Source organism: Pelophylax lessonae, assembly GCF_965119305.1.
Source record: "Pelophylax lessonae genome assembly, chromosome: 12".
Classification (NCBI taxonomy): domain Eukaryota; kingdom Metazoa; phylum Chordata; class Amphibia; order Anura; family Ranidae; genus Pelophylax; species Pelophylax lessonae.
This window is the reverse complement of record NC_138779.1, coordinates 25,793,327-25,811,643: the sequence shown is the minus strand read 5'-3', so window position 1 is coordinate 25,811,643 and position 18,317 is coordinate 25,793,327. Positions and strand designations below refer to the sequence as shown.

At 46.5% G+C, this 18,317-nt stretch overlaps 1 protein-coding gene across 1 annotated transcript in view; it reads left to right on the top strand.

Moving 5' to 3' along the window:
• The first annotated feature begins 583 nt into the window (after positions 1-583).
• Positions 584-18,317, top strand: part of PIK3CD (phosphatidylinositol-4,5-bisphosphate 3-kinase catalytic subunit delta) — a 122,818-nt gene continuing 105,084 nt past the window's right edge. Inside the window, exon 1 of the mRNA XM_082274508.1 lies at positions 584-728. The gene's annotated coding sequence lies outside the window, so the exon portion shown is untranslated. The remainder of the gene's footprint in view (positions 729-18,317) is intronic.

Sequence of the window (18,317 nt, the reverse complement as noted above, 5' to 3'; positions counted from 1 at the left end):
TATTGGTAGCTGTAATATCAGGAACACTAGTATATAGTAACAATGTCAGTAATCATAATATTGATAGCAATAATCATTATTATATGAAAGATTTAAGGTCATGACAGTAACAACAGCAAAGCTAATTTACATAAAATGTAATAATATATAGCCATTGGCAGTACGAATTACAGTAATAATAATATAAACAATAGTAACACATAATAAAAAGTAATATTGGTTGTAGTAATCATAAGAGCAATCTAAGCAATATTATAATATAACAATGATGGGGGTTGTAGCTGTACACAGATAAGAAAGCTTAAATACAGACAAATATTATAATAGTAATAGCAGCAATACTAATGAAATCGGTGTCGGTGTTGATGATATCGGTGTTGATGAGATCGGTGTCGGTGTTGATGAGATCGGTGTCGGTGTTGATGAGATCGGTGTCGGTAATCAGACTATCCCGGTGTGTCTCTTCCCAGCCAGCACGGATGCTGTACGAGGCGGCACTAGGACCCGGGGTTAATAACACAAGCCGGAAGGACACGCCCAGGTTTGCCGGTAAGCGGAGTGTGATTGGCAGAGAGATTCCGGCTCCGCCCCCGGCGCTGCTGTGTCCGCTGTGCTGGGAAATGCGGGCAGTGTGAGGCGGCCTGTACCGGGGAGACACCGAGCGGGTCCGGGGACCGGAGGAGGGTACATGCCGGGGGGAACCGGGGACCGAGACACGGAGGAGGCAGGTGAGAGAATTACCCCTCCCCCCCTCCTTCCCCTGTACTCCTCACCCACCAATCACACCGCTTCCCTCTCCTCATCACTGACCGAACCCTGCCTGTCCCTGACACTGACTGACACCACAATGTCTGCTACTATCACTGTCCCTACACAGTCCTCATCACAGTCCTCATCATAGTCCCCACACAGTCCCTACACAGTCCTCATCACTGACTGACACCACCATGTCTGCTCCTATCACAGTCCCTACACAGTCCTCATCACAGTCCCTACACAGTCCTCATCACTGACTGACACCTCAATGTCTGCTCCTATCACAGTCCCTACACAGTCCTCATCACAGTCCCTACACAGTCCTCATCACTGACTGACACCACCATGTCTGCTCCTATCACAGTCCCTACACAGTCCTCATCACAGTCCCTACACAGTCCTCATCACTGACCGAACCCTGTCTGTCCCTGACACTGACTGACACCACCATGTCTGCTCCTGTCTCTGACCCTACATAGTCCTCATCATAGTCCCTACACAGTCCTCATCACTGACCCTACACATTCCCTACATAGTCCTCATCATAGTCCCTACACAGTCCTCCTCATAGTCCCTACACAGTCCTCCTCATAGTCCCTACACAGTCCTCCTCATAGTCCCTACACAGTCCTCATCGCTGTCCCCTACACAGTCCTCATCACTGACCCCCTACACAGTCCTCATCCCTGACCCCCTACACAGTCCTCATCCCTGACCCCCTACACAGTCCTCATCCCTGACCCCCTACACAGTCCTCATCCCTGACCCCCTACACAGTCCTCATCCCTGACCCCCTACACAGTCCTCATCCCTGACCCCCTACACAGTCCTCATCCCTGACCCCCTGCACAGTCCTCATCCCTGACCCCCTACACAGTCCCTATCATAGTCTCTACACAGTCCTCATCACTGACTGACACCACAATGTCTGCTCCTATCACTGACCCTACACAGTCCTCATCATAGTCCCCACACAGTCCTCATCTCTGACTGTCCCACCTCTGTCCTGTCCCCAGCACTGACTGACATATGGTCCTATGCTGTGTGCACAGGGGTCAGAGGTCAGAGGTCAGTAACACAGATATGAGTGGTTAGAAGTCACACTGAGTCAGTGTTGCTCAGTCCCTAATGTAATGGTCCTTATTGGATGGGTGGCTTTTGTTGGTATGACTCTTCCTGGCATCCTTTGATTGAAATAGTGAAGGTGTCGGTCAGATAATGGTCAGCTGTACAGCGCCTGCATCCGGTCACATGACGCACTCTCCAGCTGTACAGCGCCTGCATCCGGTCACATGACACACTCTCCAGCTGTACAGCGCCTGCATCCGGTCACATGACGCACTCTCCAGCTGTACAGCGCCTGCATCCGGTCACATGACGCACTCTCCAGCTGTACAGCGCCTGCATCCGGTCACATGACACACTCTCCAGCTGTACAGCGCCTGCATCCGGTCACATGACGCACTCTCCAGCTGTACAGCGCCTGCATCCGGTCACATGACGCACTCTCCAGCTGTACAGCGCCTGCATCCGGTCACATGACGCACTCTCCAGCTGTACAGCGCCTGCATCCGGTCACATGACACACTCTCCAGCTGTACAGCGCCTGCATCCGGTCACATGACGCACTCTCCAGCTGTACAGCGCCTGCATCCGGTCACATGACGCACTCTCCAGCTGTACAGCGCCTGCATCCGGTCACATGACGCACTCTCCAGCTGTACAGCGCCTGCATCCGGTCACATGATGCACTCTCCAGCTGTACAGCGCCTGCATCCGGTCACATGACGCACTCTCCAGCTGTACAGCGCCTGCATCCGGTCACATGACGCACTCTCCAGCTGTACAGCGCCTGCATCCGGTCACATGACACACTCTCCAGCTGTACAGCGCCTGCATCCGGTCACATGACGCACTCTCCAGCTGTACAGCGCCTGCATCCGGTCACATGACGCACTCTCCAGCTGTACAGCGCCTGCATCCGGTCACATGACGCACTCTCCAGCTGTACAGCGCCTGCATCCGGTCACATGATGCACTCTCCAGCTGTACAGCGCCTGGATCCGGTCACATGACGCACTCTCCAGCTGTACAGCGCCTGGATCCGGTCACATGACGCACTCTCCAGCTGTACAGCGCCTGGATCCGGTCACATGACGCACTCTCCAGCTGTACAGTGCCTGGATCCGGTCACATGACGCACTCTCCAGCTGTACAGCGCCTGGATCCGGTCACATGACGCACTCTCCAGCTTTTCCTGCAGACAGCGGCAGCCCCTGCCAGAGTTTCCTCCATGGGCTCTGTTTAGTGTGGATGGAGGAATCCCTTCCATTTATTCTGCTCCTCCCCCACACACTAAACAGAAGACTTTTTTTGTGTCTGTGGCCAACTTAAGTGTCACACAGAGTGCGGGGGGGGGGGGGTTGGGGTCAGGTTTGAGGGCGCCACAAATGTGAAGCAGCCTCAGTGCAGCTGCCAGCTTGTGTCCCCTCCGGCCGACCAACCCACCCGCTGCCTGTCAGGCCTGCTGCACAATGCCAAGGGGGGTGCTGGGAAATTCCCCCCTGGCTCTGTGCTGGCCTGGTCTGGTCTGACAGGCAAAGGGCGGACAGACAGACAGATGCCTCAAAGCTGCAGAGGTGACAAATATAAGCAAAACAAAACCATGTCAGGACCTGGGGACCTCCCCCCAATGGGGTTGGGGAAGTTCCTGGTGCCAGCGATGCCCAAAACACAAGATTTCAGGTATGATCAGCTGGCATTTTCTCACTCTTATTGAACAGAAATTTTTTTTTTGTTCTATTGTCCATTGACAGACGCAGTCCTCTGATGGCGGGTGGAGGTGGCCTTTAGGGGGCGGGGTGTGCAGAAACAACCCCCCCCCCCCACCCGGCCTCCTCTGATGTCTCGGACTCTGAGTCTGACCCAGCCCCCGCAGACGCAGGGGGTAGGAGGGGGTCGTTTCTGTGCACCCCGCCCTCTAAAGGCCACCTCCACCCGGCATCAGAGGACTGCGTCTGTCAATGAACCGATGAGGAAAGGATTTTACGGTAAGTCAGAAATCCAGTTATTCAATCGATTCTTTAGCAGTCTTCAGGGCATCGGAGACGGCGCATCCGGAAAATATTCACAGCGCTTCACTTCTTCTACATTTTGTTATGTTACAGCCTTATTCCAAAATGGATAAATTCATTCTTTTCCTCAAAATTCTACAAACAATCCCCCATAATGACAATGTGAAAGAACTTTGTTTGAAATCTTTGCAAATTTATTTAAAAAGTATTCGGCCCCCTTGAACTTTGCGACCTTTTGCCACATTTCAGGCTTCAAACATAAAGATATAAAACTGTAATTTTTTGTGAAGAATCAACAACAAGTGGGACACAATCATGAAGTGGAATGAAATTTATTGGATATTTCAAACTTTAACAAATAAAAAAAACTGAAAAATTGGGAGTGCAAAATTATTCAGCCCCTTTACTTTCAGTGCAGCAAACTCTCTCCAGAGGTTCAGTGAGGATCTCTGAATGATCCAATGTTGACCTAAATGACTAATGATGATAAATAGAATCCACCTGTGTGTAATCAAGTCTCCGTATAAATGCACCTGCACTGTGATAGTCTCAGAGGTCCGTTTAAAGCGCAGAGAGCATCATGAAGAACAAGGAACACACCAGGCAGGTCCGAGATACTGTTGTGGAGAAGTTTAAAGCCAGATTTGGATACAAAAAGATTTCCCAAGCTTTAAACATCCCAAGGAGCACTGTGCAAGCGATAATATTGAAATGGAAGGAGTATCAGACCACTGCAAATCTACGAAGACCTGGCCGTCCCTCTAAACTTTCAGCTCATACAAGGAGAAGACTGATCAGAGATGCAGCCAAGAGGCCCATGATCACTCTGGATGAACTGCAGAGATCTACAGCTGAGGTGGGAGACTCTGTCCATAGGACAACAATCAGTCGTATACTGCACAAATCTGGCCTTTATGGAAGAGTGGTAAGAAGAAAGCCATTTCTTAAAGATATCCATAAAAAGTGTCATTTAAAGTTTGCCACAAGCCACCTGGGAGACACCAAACATGTGGAAGAAGGTGCTCTGGTCAGATGAAACCAAAATCAAACTTTTTGGCAACAATGCAAAACGTTATGTTTGGCGTAAAAGCAACACAGCTCATCACCCTGAACACACCATCCCCACTGTCAAACATGGTGGTGGCAGCATCATGGTTTGGGCCTGCTTTTCTTCAGCAGGGACAGGGAAGATGGTTAAAATTGATGGGAAGATGGATGGAGCCAAAATACAGGACCATTCTGGAAGAGTCTGCAAAAGACCTGAGACTGGGACGGAGATTTGTCTTCCAACAAGACAATGATCCAAAACATAAAGCCAAATCTACAATGGAATGGTTCACAAATAAACATATCCAGGTGTTAGAATGGCCAAGTCAAAGTCCAGACCTGAATCCAATCGAGAATCTGTGGAAAGAACTGAAAACTGCTGTTCACAAACGCTCTCCATCCAACCTCACTGAGCTCGAGCTGTTTTGCAAGGAGGAATGGGCAAAAATTTCAGTCTCTGGATGTGCAAAACTGATAGAGACATACCCCAAGCGACTTACAGCTGTAATCGCAGCAAAAGGTGGCGCTACAAAGTATTAACTTAAGGGGGGTGAATAAAAATGTGTGTGTGTGTGTGTGTGTGTGTGTGTGTATATATATATATATATATATATATATATATATATATATATATATATATATATATATATATATATGTATATGTGTATATATGTATATGTATATGTGTATATGTATATGTGTGTGTGTGTGTGTGTGTGTAGTCCCATTCTCAAAAAAACGCCAATTAAATCTCAAAGAAACCCAATAAGTGTTAGTAGCGCAGACTAAATGATGATCTAGGGCTGAAATGGGTGACTCCTCAAGACAGCACAATACAGTCCGTGAGGAATAAAGTCTCTTGGATAGAGTCTATAAATTACTGAATATAAGGTCCCATAGTTACCAGTGCAAGTCAGAGCACAAACCAAGCCATGAAGTCCAAAGAATAGTCTGTAGACCTCCGAGACAGGATTATAAAGGGCAATGATGGCGAACCTTGGCACCCCAGATGTTTTGGCACTACATTTCCCATAATGCCTAACTACACTGCAGAGTGCATGAGCATCATGGGAAATGTAGTTCCAAAACATCTGGGGGTGCCAAGGTTCGCCATCACTGGGCTATGGAGGCACAGATCTGGGGAAGGGTACAGAAAAATGTCTGCAGCATTGAAGTTCTCAATGAGCTCAGTGGCCTCCATCATCTGTAAATGGAAGAAGTTTTTGGAACCACCAGGACTCATCCTAGAGCGGGCCACCTGGCCAAACTGAGCGATCGGAGGAGAAGGGTCTTAAGCTGGATACACACTATACAACTTTCTTTAGATTTTTTTTTTTTTTTTCCCTTTTAGATTTACGAAAACCATATAATATGAGGTCACACCTACTAAACACTTTGAATTTGTATGCAATCAGTCAGACCCCTGCACTACATAGTTGAAGGTAAATCTAACAACAAAAGTTGTATAGTGTGTATCCAGCCTAATGAGCCATACACACTATAAGATTTTCTGAAGACTTTTTCCTTTAGATTTACCAAAACCATATAATATGAGGTCAAATCTAATTTGTATGCAATCTGGCAGGCCCTTGCACTACATAGAAAAGGTAAATCTGAAGGAAATCTAACCACAAAAGTTGTATAGTGTGTATCCAGCTTAAAGCCCCGTACACACGTACCCATTGTCGGCCGAACGATCGGCCGTCTTTTGTCCGGTGCTGTTTTGTTGGTTGAAAAGTGCTTAAGACTGCACACGAATTTTGTCGGCCAACAACAGCCGACTGCAGAAGTGATGCTATGTGATGGTTTACTTTTCTGTGTGTGTTTTTTCTTCTCTGAGCATGCCCAGTCTTGCTCATCTGCTGTTTGTCGGCCGAAATCTGTACTGACTGGCGAACAATCGGCCGTTCTGGTGTTGGCCTACAAAAATTTTATAGCATGCAGACCAGATTTTGTTCGGCCGAAAATTCGCAGTCGGTTGTCGGAAGCATCATACAAACATGCCGACAATCAGACAATCGGACGTTGGCCGAAAATTTACGGCCGACAATCGGTGCGTGTGTACGGGGCTTTAGTCAGGGAGGTGACCAAGAACCCGAAGGTCACTCTGACAGAGCTCCAGCATTTCTCGGTGGAGAGAGGAGAACCTTCCAGAAGAACATCCATCTCTACAGCACTCCACCAATCAGGTCTGTATAGTAGAGTGGACAGACGGAAGTCACTCCTCAGTAAAAGGCACATGACAGCCCATCTGGAGTTTGCCAAAAGACACCTGAAGGACTCTTAGACCACGAGAAACAAAAGTCTCTGGTCTGATGAAACAAAGATTGAACTCTTTGGCCTGAATGGCAAGCGTCATGTCTGGAGGAAACCAGGCACCACTCATCGCCTGCCCAATACCATCCCTACAGTGAAGCATGGTGGTGGCAGCATCATGCTGTGGGAATGTTTTTCAGCAGCAGGAACTGGGAGACTAATCAGGATGGAGGGAAAGATGAATGCAGCAATGTACAGAGACCTCATTGATGAAAACCTGTTCCAGAGCGCTCTGGACCTCCAGACTGGGGCAAAAGTTCATCTTCCATCAGGACAACGACCCTAAGCACACAGCCAAGATAACAAAGGAGTGACTATGGGAGATCTCTGTGAATGTCCTTGAGTGGCCCAGACTTGAACCCGATTGGACATCTCTGGAGAGATCTGAAAATGGCTGTGCACCGACGCTCCCCATCCAACCTGATGGAGCTTGAGAGGTCCTGCAAAGAAGAATGGGAGAAACTTCCCACAAATGGGTGTGCCAAGCTTGTAGATTCATACGAAGACCTGAGGCTGTAATTGGTGACAAAGGTGCTTCAACAAAATATTGAGTAAAGGGTGTGAATACTTATGTACATGGGATTGTTTTTTTTATTTTAATAAATTTGCAAAGATTTCAAACAAACTTTCACGTTGTCATTATGGGGAATTGTTTGTAGAATTTTGAGGAAAATAATGAATTTAATCCATTTTGGAATAAAGCTGTAACATAACAGAATGTGGAAAAAGTGAAGCGCTGTGAATACTTTGTAGAGCCGTTTATTGTCGGGGTTTCCATTCTCTGTAGGTATACTGTACTGTACTGTGGTTGATTTGTGCTGGGATTTCCCCCCCACCAGACTTTTGGTAAATCTCGCCCTCTGACAGCTGACGTCTCACTTTGGTGCTTTTTTCTATCAGCAAGTGCAAATCGCAGCGGCGTGTTCTCCAAACGCTGAGAGTTCTGGATCCATACTAATACTAATTCTGATAATCTGGATGTCACAGAAGCGTTGATCAAAGATTTCTATTTTTATGAGTTGAGCACTTAAGGAATTGACGGCTGGCGCTGCCAGCTCAGAATAGGCCTCTCCGCGATTCGTATTTGCTTTTGCCAGCCGGTGCAGAGCAGGGGGGCAGAGCAGCAGGGGGGGGGGGCAGAGCAGGGGGCAGGCTGCTTGTGTGCATAGAGGATGATCCTCTGAATAACTGAGGGCGGGGGGGGGGGGATAAAGATCATCCCTATGTGATGTCCGGTCTTTACTCATCCCGTGTTCTGCACTTGCTCACCTCTGGGTTTTCTTTTTCAGATTCTGGGCAGAATTGTGGTTTGTCAGGGAAATGTTACTTTCATATGGAGCTGTTAGTTGCACCTTTATTTTTTTAAAGTGGTTGTAAACCTCAGACATGAAATAGGAACAAAGCATATCCCTCTATAGTGTGTACTTGTCTCACTCCAGAGCACTAAAGCCCCGTACACACACGCAGATCGTCGTCATACAAACGTCGGCGGACGAAAGATCTGCCGATTGTATGCGTGTTAGTATGGTGCCTCCGACAGCTGTCTGCGCACAATCCGCGGACAAGAGTCTTTCTTGCAAACATGAAAATTTTTGTCTGCGGACACCAGAACGGACGATTGTTCGCCTGTCAGTACAGAAATCAGCCGACAGACCGCAGATTTGCAAGACTGGGCATGCTCAGAAAATAAAAAACACAGGGAAAGTTAACCATTACATGACATCACTTCTGCAGTCAGCTGAAGTCTGCGGACAAAATTCTTGTGCTGTCCTTGTGCTGTCTTTGCACTTTTCAACAGACACCGACATCCTGGGGAGAAAAGACGAACATTTGTATGATGACGATCTGTGTGTGTGTACGGGGCTTTAGTGTCATTTCTGTCTGCTGCTTCCTTCCTCCTGTTATCTGCAGGAGTCACTTCTGACAAGTTTTCCTCACACCAAGAGAAAAATAGTGACCGGGGAGAGATCTCCATTTAAGTGACAGCCTCAGCTCTGTTCCTGTGTGAAGGGGGGGGGGGATGTCCCTTGGCGGGGGGGGGGGGATGTCCCTTACCTCCATTCAGCTGGGGAGGGGGGTGTCCCTTTTCTCAAGTCAGCTGGGAAGGGGGGGGGCTGTCCCTTTCCTCCAGTCAGCTGGGGAGGGGGGTGTCCCTTTCCTCCAGTCAGCTTGGGGAGGGGGGGGGGGTGTCCCTTTCCTCCAGTCAGCTTGGGGAGGGGGGGGTATCCCTTTCCTCCAGTCAGCTGGGGAGGGGGGGGGTGTCCCTTTCCTCCAGTCAGCTTGGGGAGGGGGGGGGGTGTGTCCCTTTTGCTCCAGTCAGCTTGGGGAGAGGGGGGTGTCCCTTTCCTCCAGTCAGCTGGGGAGGGGGGGGGTGTCCCTTTTTGCTCCAGTCAGCCGAGGAGGGGGCTTTCCCTTTTGCTCCAGTCAGCCGAGGAGGGGGGGTTTCCCTTTTGCTCCAGTCAGCCGAGGAGGGGGGGGGGGTGTCCCTTTTGCTCCAGTCAGCCGAGGAGGGGGGGGTTTCCCTTTTGCTCCAGTCAGCCGAGGAGGGGGGGGGGTGTCCCTTTTGCTCCAGTCAGCCGAGGAGGGGGGGTGTCCCTTTTTGCTCCAGTCAGCCGAGGAGGGGGGGTGTCCCTTTTTGCTCCAGTCAGCTGGGGAGGGGGGGGTGTCCCTTTTTGCTCCAGTCAGCTGGGGAGGGGGGGGTGTCCCTTTTTGCTCCAGTCAGCTGGGGAGGGGGGGGTGTCCCTTTTGCTCCAGTCAGCTGGGGAGGGGGTGGAAGGGGGAGACCTGATAAAAGCCAAATCCGACTTTGTTTCTCCTGCCAGCCGGCGGAAGTGGCAGCTGGTTGCTCGGGTCTCCCGGTGGCAGAAGGGTGGGTGGGAAGTTTTCTCCTGCTGCTTGTAATAACGGCCGAGCGGCTGTTTAGCTGCATCAGTTGTGATCACATGAAAGCTGACCGTCTGTTCTAAAAAATGGAACCAGGGTGAATCTTGCAGCTGCAGGCATCACCCGGTTACAGCCCCCTGAAACCGAAGAACGCATATTTGCATTACGCCAGCATTAAGGCGTTAACTCCACACAGGGGCAGACTGGCAACTTTTGACCCAGGAGGGCAAGTACAAACCAGAGGCCCATGGTTCGGGGACTTGTCCCCCCCCCCCCCCTCTCACTCTCCCTCACCCCCTCCCACTCTTCCAATTCTCCTTCTGACCCCATTCTAAGCTGAAGCCCTGCTCCAGATATTCTCTTCTTTCCGGCTGAATCTGTGTTTCCGATCTGGCCAGCAGGGGGAGGTTGGGGGGAGCTGGGACAGCTTGGTTGGGCTGGCCAGGACAGAAGAGTCTCCAGTGGGGCATGGAACCGGCCTCTGCTCAGACAGTGTTTACACCATCCATGTTTGGGGGTGGGGGGGGGTGGGGTAGGTTTGCGCTTTGTCCTAGTCTTCAACCCGCATTTAGTAGGTTAGTGGTGGGGACTTTTTACTTCTTTTTACCAGGAATCTTTTAGGCATGTCTTTGGCAGAAGCGGTGCAGCCTTTTTATGGGCCATCAGAGCGGCTTAGGGGGCAATTGCCCCCCTGCCCAGGCCCCCCCTGCATATACCATACCTGTATGGCCAGCAGGGGGTGGTTGGGGGGAGCTGGGACAGCTCGGTTGGGGCTGGCCGGGGCAGAAGAGTCTCCAGTGGGGCATTGAACCGGCCTCTGCTCAGACACAGTTTACACCATCCATGCTGGGGTGGGGGGGGGGTGGTGGTGGTCTGCCCTTTGTCCTTGTCTTCAACCCGCACTTAGGAATCCTTTAGGCATGTCTGTGGCAGAAGCGGTGCAGCCTTTTTATGGGGCGTCAAGAGTGGCCCAGGGGGCAATTGCCCCCCCTAGCCCAGTCCTCCCCTGACCCCACATATACTTGCCAAATTCTATGGTGCGCAATCCTCTTTATGCTGGAGAGGATGTGATTGCACTCTGTGCTGCTATAAATATCTTCCTAGATTCTGGGCTCCTAGCAGAGATTACTGGAATTTTAGTGCCACCATTGCTGGCCTTGGCAATAAACCTGGTTATAGGAAAGGTATCCGGTGTATTTCCATACGGTAATCAATCATAGATGCCGTTCGCTGCCAGGTAACAGTTACCAAACACTGGGAGAGACAGTTGGCACCCAACCCTTCAGAAACTATTCAACAGGTGGGAAGCAATTTTTTGTTTTTAAAATTTTCAGCACGGATCTCCTCCCATCGGATCACAGTCACTATTTGTGTGATCAGTGGATTGAATGTGGACTCTTTGTTGCACTTTTTGCTTTTGTGCACAATTTGATCAATCCCTGTTTATTTATTGACACCTCTTATTGATCTATTTATTTATGATTTTTTTTATTTATAATTTTTTTATTTATTTATAATTTTTTTTTATGTATTTATTTACTCACTCATTCTTGCGCGGCTAGTTTAGATACATTTTCACTTTATGATATTTACCCTTTTGTATTACATTGTACTTCCTGCTTCAAAATTCATTACTCTGCAGTATTTCCTTACCCTGCAACACCTCTTTGTTTTGCAACCTTTGGGAATTCTTCGCTGCATTTTTTTTATTTATTTATTTTTTTACTTGTTCCTGTTAATTGATTGACATGTAACAACTTCCTATGCCTTCGCCTGAGAGGCGCGCTTTGTACTTCCCTTGTATTCTCTTATGCTACATACTCAAAAAATAATTGAGGCTCCATGCACACTAGCGTTTTTTTATTTTTTTTATTTTTTTATTTATTTATTTTTTTATTTATTTATTTTTTATAAGCTCAAAAAATGCTAGGGGGGGAAAAAAAAAAAAAAAAAAAAAAAACACGCGTGTTCTAGCTTGTAGTAGCGTTTTAGGAGCGTTAGCGTTTTTAACCACTTCTGGACTGGAAGGATTTCCCCCTTAATGACCAGGCTATTTTTTTGTGATTGGGCACTGCGTTACTTTAACGGACAATTGTGCGGTCGTGCGACGCTGTACCCAAATAAAATTGATGTCCTCTTTTTTTCCCCTACAAATAGAGTTTTATTTTGGTGGCATTTGATCACCTGTGTTTTTTTTTTTTTTTTTTTTTTTTTTTTTTCACATTCTGCTATATAACATTCCCAATAATAAAAAAAAAAAAGTGATTTTTTACATTTTTTTTTTTTTTTTTTTTTTTTTTTTTTTTTTTTACAGAGCGACAATTCTGAAGAATAAAAAAAAAATGAAAAACTTTTTTTCACATTCTGCTATATAACATTCCCAATAATAAAAAATGTAAAAATCAATTTTTTTTTTTTTTTTTTTTACAGAGCGACAATTCTGTAGAATATAAAAAAAACAATATTTTTCACATTCTGCTATATAACATTCCCACGATCGTTGGTTACACCGGGAGAAAGGCAGGCGGCTTATGTAAACACAGCCGCCTGTCATTCTCCCCTGTGTAAAGCCCCGTACACACGTACCGATGGTCGGCTTACAAATGTTCCTCTTTTCTCCCCGGGATGTCGGTGTCTGCTGAAAAGTGCAAAGACAGCACAAGGACAGCACAAGAATTTTGTCCGCCGACTGCAGAAGTGATGTCATGTAATGGTTAACTTTCCCTGTGTTTTCTATTTTCTGAGCATGCCCAGTCTTGCAAATCTGCGGTCTGTCGGCCGAATTGTGTACTGACAGGCGAACAATCGTCCGTTCTGGTGTCGGCATACAAATATTTTCATGTTTGCACGAAAGACTTTTGTCCGCGGATTGTGCGCAGACATCTGTCGGAGGCACCATACTAACACGCGTACAATCGGCAGATCCTTCGTCCACCGACGTTTGTATGCCGACGATCGGTACGTGTGTACGGGCCTTAACAGCAGAGATCATACGGTCCTGCTATGTAGGACCGCAGATCTCTGCTGTTACATGAAAAGCCACATCCCTGCACAGTAAGAATCACACCCTTAGGGACACACGCAGTCACTGCATCTCTAATAAAGTTAACCCCTTCCCTCCCAGTGTCATTATTACAGTAACAGTGCATATTTATAGCACTGATTACTGTAGTAATGTCACTGGTAACCCCAAAAGTGTCAAAAATGTCAGTCAAGGGTCCGATCTGTCCGCCGCAATGTCGCAGTCCCGCAAAAAAAATCGCAGATCGCCGCCATTACTCGTTAAAAAAAACAATAAATAAATAAATAAAAATGACAAAAATCTTTCCCTTAGTTAGTAAACGCAATAACTTTTGCGCAAACCAATCAAAATACGCTTATTGCAATTTTTTTTTTTTTTTACCAAACATAGGTAGTAGAAAACAAATTGGCCTAAAATGTTAAAAAATTTTGATTTTTACATTTTTTTTTTTTTTGGGAATTTCATATAAAATAAATTGTGAAAAATTATTTTTGCAAAATTGTCGCTCTTTTTTTGTTTATAGCGCAAAAAGTAAAAATCGCACGGTGATCAAATACCACCAAAAGAAAGCTCTGTTTGTGGGAAAAAAAGGACGTCAATTTAATTTGGGTACAGCGTCGCACGACCGCGCAATTGTCAGTTAAAGTCACGCAGTGCCGAATCGCAAAATAGGCCCTGGACAGGAAGGGGGTAAGAACCGGATTGCCGCCGGACACCCGCCCCCCTGTGGAGAGAGAACACTGTTGTAAACACAGCAGACCGTTGTTCTCTCAGGAATCAGCACCGAGCGCCTGTGTTCCTCCTATTTAGGATCAGAGGTCTCTGTTGATTCCATAAGCCCATCCCCCTCACAGTTAGAAAACACGCCCTTAGGCATACACTTTTTGATCACCCACAATGTTAACCCCTTCCCTGCCAGTGTCATTAGTACAGTGACAGTGCATATTTTTAGCACTGATTACTGTAGTAATGTCACTGGTCCCCCCAAAAGGTCAGTTAGGGGTCCCATCTGGCCGCCGCAATGTCGCAGTCCTGGCTGTGTGTTGAGTTATTTTGAGGGGACAGTAAATTTAAACTGTTATACAAGCTGTACACTCACTACTTTACATTGTAGCAAAGTGTCATTTCTTCAGTGTTGTCACATGTAAAGATAGAATAAAATATTTCCAAAAATGTGAGGGGTGTACTTACTTTTGTGAGATACTGTAGCTGTTTTCAGCCCCTTTCGGTTGCGTCCCGTACTTCGGTGCGTTCCTCTCTGCCAGTGGAGGATGCAGGGGAGTGCTTTTTTTTATTTATTTTTATTTTTTTTTAACATGAGTTCCATTGGAACACTTTCACGTCAATGCATTTTTGTGCCTCTGCGTTTTTGAAAAGGGTCAGGGACTTTTCTAATCGCAAAACGTTGCTTTTTGGAAAGCACAGCAAAGAGCACTACAGAAATGCTGAAAAGCACCATGCATAGGGGTGAGTCCAGCCTGACAGTCATGGATCACTCTACCCAAATAACATTTATATCTGGGGTTTTTTTTTTTTTTTTTTTTTTTTACACACAAATAAAACTTTCTTTTGGTGGTATTTGATCACCGCTGGGTTTTTTTATTTTTTTTTTTATTACCATATATACTCGAGTATAAGCCGACCCAAATATAAGCCGAGGTCCCTACAAAAATGTGGGAAAACTTATTGACTCGAGTAGAAGTCTAGGGTGGGAAATGCAGCAGCTAACGGACCCAACTGGACCACCACGAGACACAAAACAGGGGCTGCGGGCATGGTACAGGAGATGGTATAGGCATGGTACAGGTGATGATATAGGCATGGCATGGGTGATGGTACAGGCATGGCACAGGCCATGGCACGGGTGATGGTACAGGCATGGCACAGGCCATGGCACGGGTGATGGTATAGGGATGGTACAGGCATGGCACGGGTGATGGTACAGGCATGGCACGGGTGATGGTACAGGCATGGCACGGGTGATGGTACAGGCATGGCACGGGTGATGGTACAGGCATGGCACAGGTGATGGTACAGGCATGGTATAGGCATGGCACAGGTGATGGTATAGGCATGGCACAGGTGATGGTATAGGCATGGCACAGGTCATTGTACAGGCATGGCACAGGTCATGGCACAGGTGATGGTATAAGCATGGCACAGGTCATTGTACAGGAGATGGCACAGGTGATGGTATAGGCATGGCACAGGTGATGGTATAGGCATGGCATGGGTGATGGTACAGGCATGGCACAGGCCATGGCACGGGTGATGGTACAGGCATGGCACGGGTGATGGTATAGGCATGGCACAGGTCATGGCACGGGTGATGGTACAGGCATGGCACGGGTGATGGTACAGGCATGGCACGGGTGATGGTACAGGCATGGCACAGGTGATGGTACAGGCATGGCACAGGTGATGGTACAGGCATGGCACAGGTGATGGTACAGGCATGGCACAGGTCATGGCACAGGTGATGGTATAGGCATGGCACAGGTGATGGTATAGGCATGGCACAGGTGATGGTATAGGCATGGCACAGGTGATGGTATAGGCATGGCACAGGTCATTGTACAGGCATGGCACAGGTGATGGTATAGGCATGGCACAGGTGATGGTATAAGCATGGCACAGGTCATTGTACAGGAGAGGGCACAGGGCATGGCACAGGTGATGGTATAGGCATGGCACAGGTGATGGTATAGGCATGGCACAGGTGATGGTATAGGCATGGCACAGGTGATGGTATAGGCATGGCACAGGTCATTGTACAGGCATGGCACAGGTCATGGCACAGGTGATGGTATAGGCATGGCACAGGTGATGGTATAGGCATGGCACAGGTCATTGTACAGGAGATGGTACAGGCATGGCACAGGTGATGGTATAGGCATGGCACAGGTGATAGTATAGGCATGATACAGTAGGTACAGGCATGGCACAGGAGATGCAGTGCTGCGGGCATGGTACAGGAGAATGCCCTGTACCATGCCCGCAGCACTGCATGAGGAAATGCAGGGGCTGCGGTGAAGTCTCACTTACCTGTTGGTGAGGTGCCTTCATTTTAAAAATGGTATATATCATAGGTAAAAAGGCGCTGGTAATCTTAATATATCACGTGTTATAAAAATTAATAGGTGATTTAAAGTGTAATATATGTGATTAAAAATTGCTACAAATATATATATGATCTACTATTGGTGCAATTAGCAAAGAAAAGTGCATACCAGTGCAATTTCAATTAAGAAGTGTTTGTGCTTCTCAAAGTAAATTAATCCACAAAGGTGTGGATCAGTGAACCAATAAATAGATATATAAAGAATTCCATACAAAAATCACATAAGAATATATAAAAATATAAATATATAAATGTGCTCCAAGTAGTGTTTAAAAATCCAGGCAATAGCATGCAATCAAAATTGTGCTTGGTGGATTCTTATTAATCCCTTCACAGTGCTCCAGGTGCTGGGATGTGACAACCGTCAATTAAGAAGTGCTTGTGCTTCTCAAAGTAAATTAATCCACAAAGGTGTGGATCAGTGAACCAATAAATAAATATATAAAGAATTCCATACAAAAATCACATAAGGATATATAAAAAAATCACATAAGGATATATAAAAAAATCACATAAGAATATATAAAAAAGTATAAATATATAAATGTGCTCCAAGTAGTGTTTAAAAGTCCAAGCAATAGCATGCAATCAAAATTGTGCTTGGTGAATTCTTAATAATCCATTCACAGTGCTCCAGGTGCTGGGATGTGACAACCGTGGCCTCTTACCAGCTAGCAGCAGGTCACAAGGACCCCCAACGCCTGTGATCCCTTTATTGGGTGGATCAGACCTCTCCTCGATTGCTTGGATCTCTGGCTCCTATATTACTCGAGTTGGACCATGTAGTCCCCCCATACACATAAAGATATAGAAGAACAAATAGCCTCCAATAGTGAAATACTGTTTTATTCTCCAAAAAACATACACTATAAGGTGACAATTAGCCTCTTACTATTTGTTGTGCCCTCCTGGCACTGGGCAATTCGGCAGTACAAAATCGTTTTTTTGGGTCTTAGGAAGATATTCTCCGGGGATCTGCAGCACCCTGTATCTCCTTTCCCCCTTTCTTTGTATTGCGGCGGTGGATGTGTATCCCAGCCTCTGTTCCGAATGCCTCTGTGTGTTACTTCCGGGTTAGCATTGACCACCCGGAAGTAACACACAGAGGCATTCGGAACAGAGGCTGGGATACACATCCACCGCCGCAATACAAAGAAAGGGGGAAAGGAGATACAGGGTGCTGCAGATCCCCGGAGAATATCTTCCTAAGACCCAAAAAAACGATTTTGTACTGCCGAATTGCCCAGTGCCAGGAGGGCACAACAAATAGTAAGAGGCTAATTGTCACCTTATAGTGTATGTTTTTTGGAGAATAAAACAGTATTTCACTATTGGAGGCTATTTGTTCTTCTATATCTTTATGTGTATGGGGGGACTACATGGTCCAACTCGAGTAATATAGGAGCCAGAGATCCAAGCAATCGAGGAGAGGTCTGATCCACCCAATAAAGGGATCACAGGCGTTGGGGGTCCTTGTGACCTGCTGCTAGCTGGTAAGAGGCCACGGTTGTCACATCCCAGCACCTGGAGCACTGTGAATGGATTATTAAGAATTCACCAAGCACAATTTTGATTGCATGCTATTGCTTGGACTTTTAAACACTACTTGGAGCACATTTATATATTTATACTTTTTTATATATTCTTATGTGATTTTTTTATATATCCTTATGTGATTTTTTTATATATCCTTATGTGATTTTTGTATGGAATTCTTTATATATTTATTTATTGGTTCACTGATCCACACCTTTGTGGATTAATTTACTTTGAGAAGCACAAGCACTTCTTAATTGACGGTTGTCACATCCCAGCACCTGGAGCACTGTGAAGGGATTAATAAGAATCCACCAAGCACAATTTTGATTGCATGCTATTGCCTGGATTTTTAAACACTACTTGGAGCACATTTATATATTTATATTTTTATATATTCTTATGTGATTTTTGTATGGAATTCTTTATATATCTATTTATTGGTTCACTGATCCACACCTTTGTGGATTAATTTACTTTGAGAAGCACAAACACTTCTTAATTGAAATTGCACTGGTATGCACTTTTCTTTGCTAATTGCACCAATAGTAGATCATATATA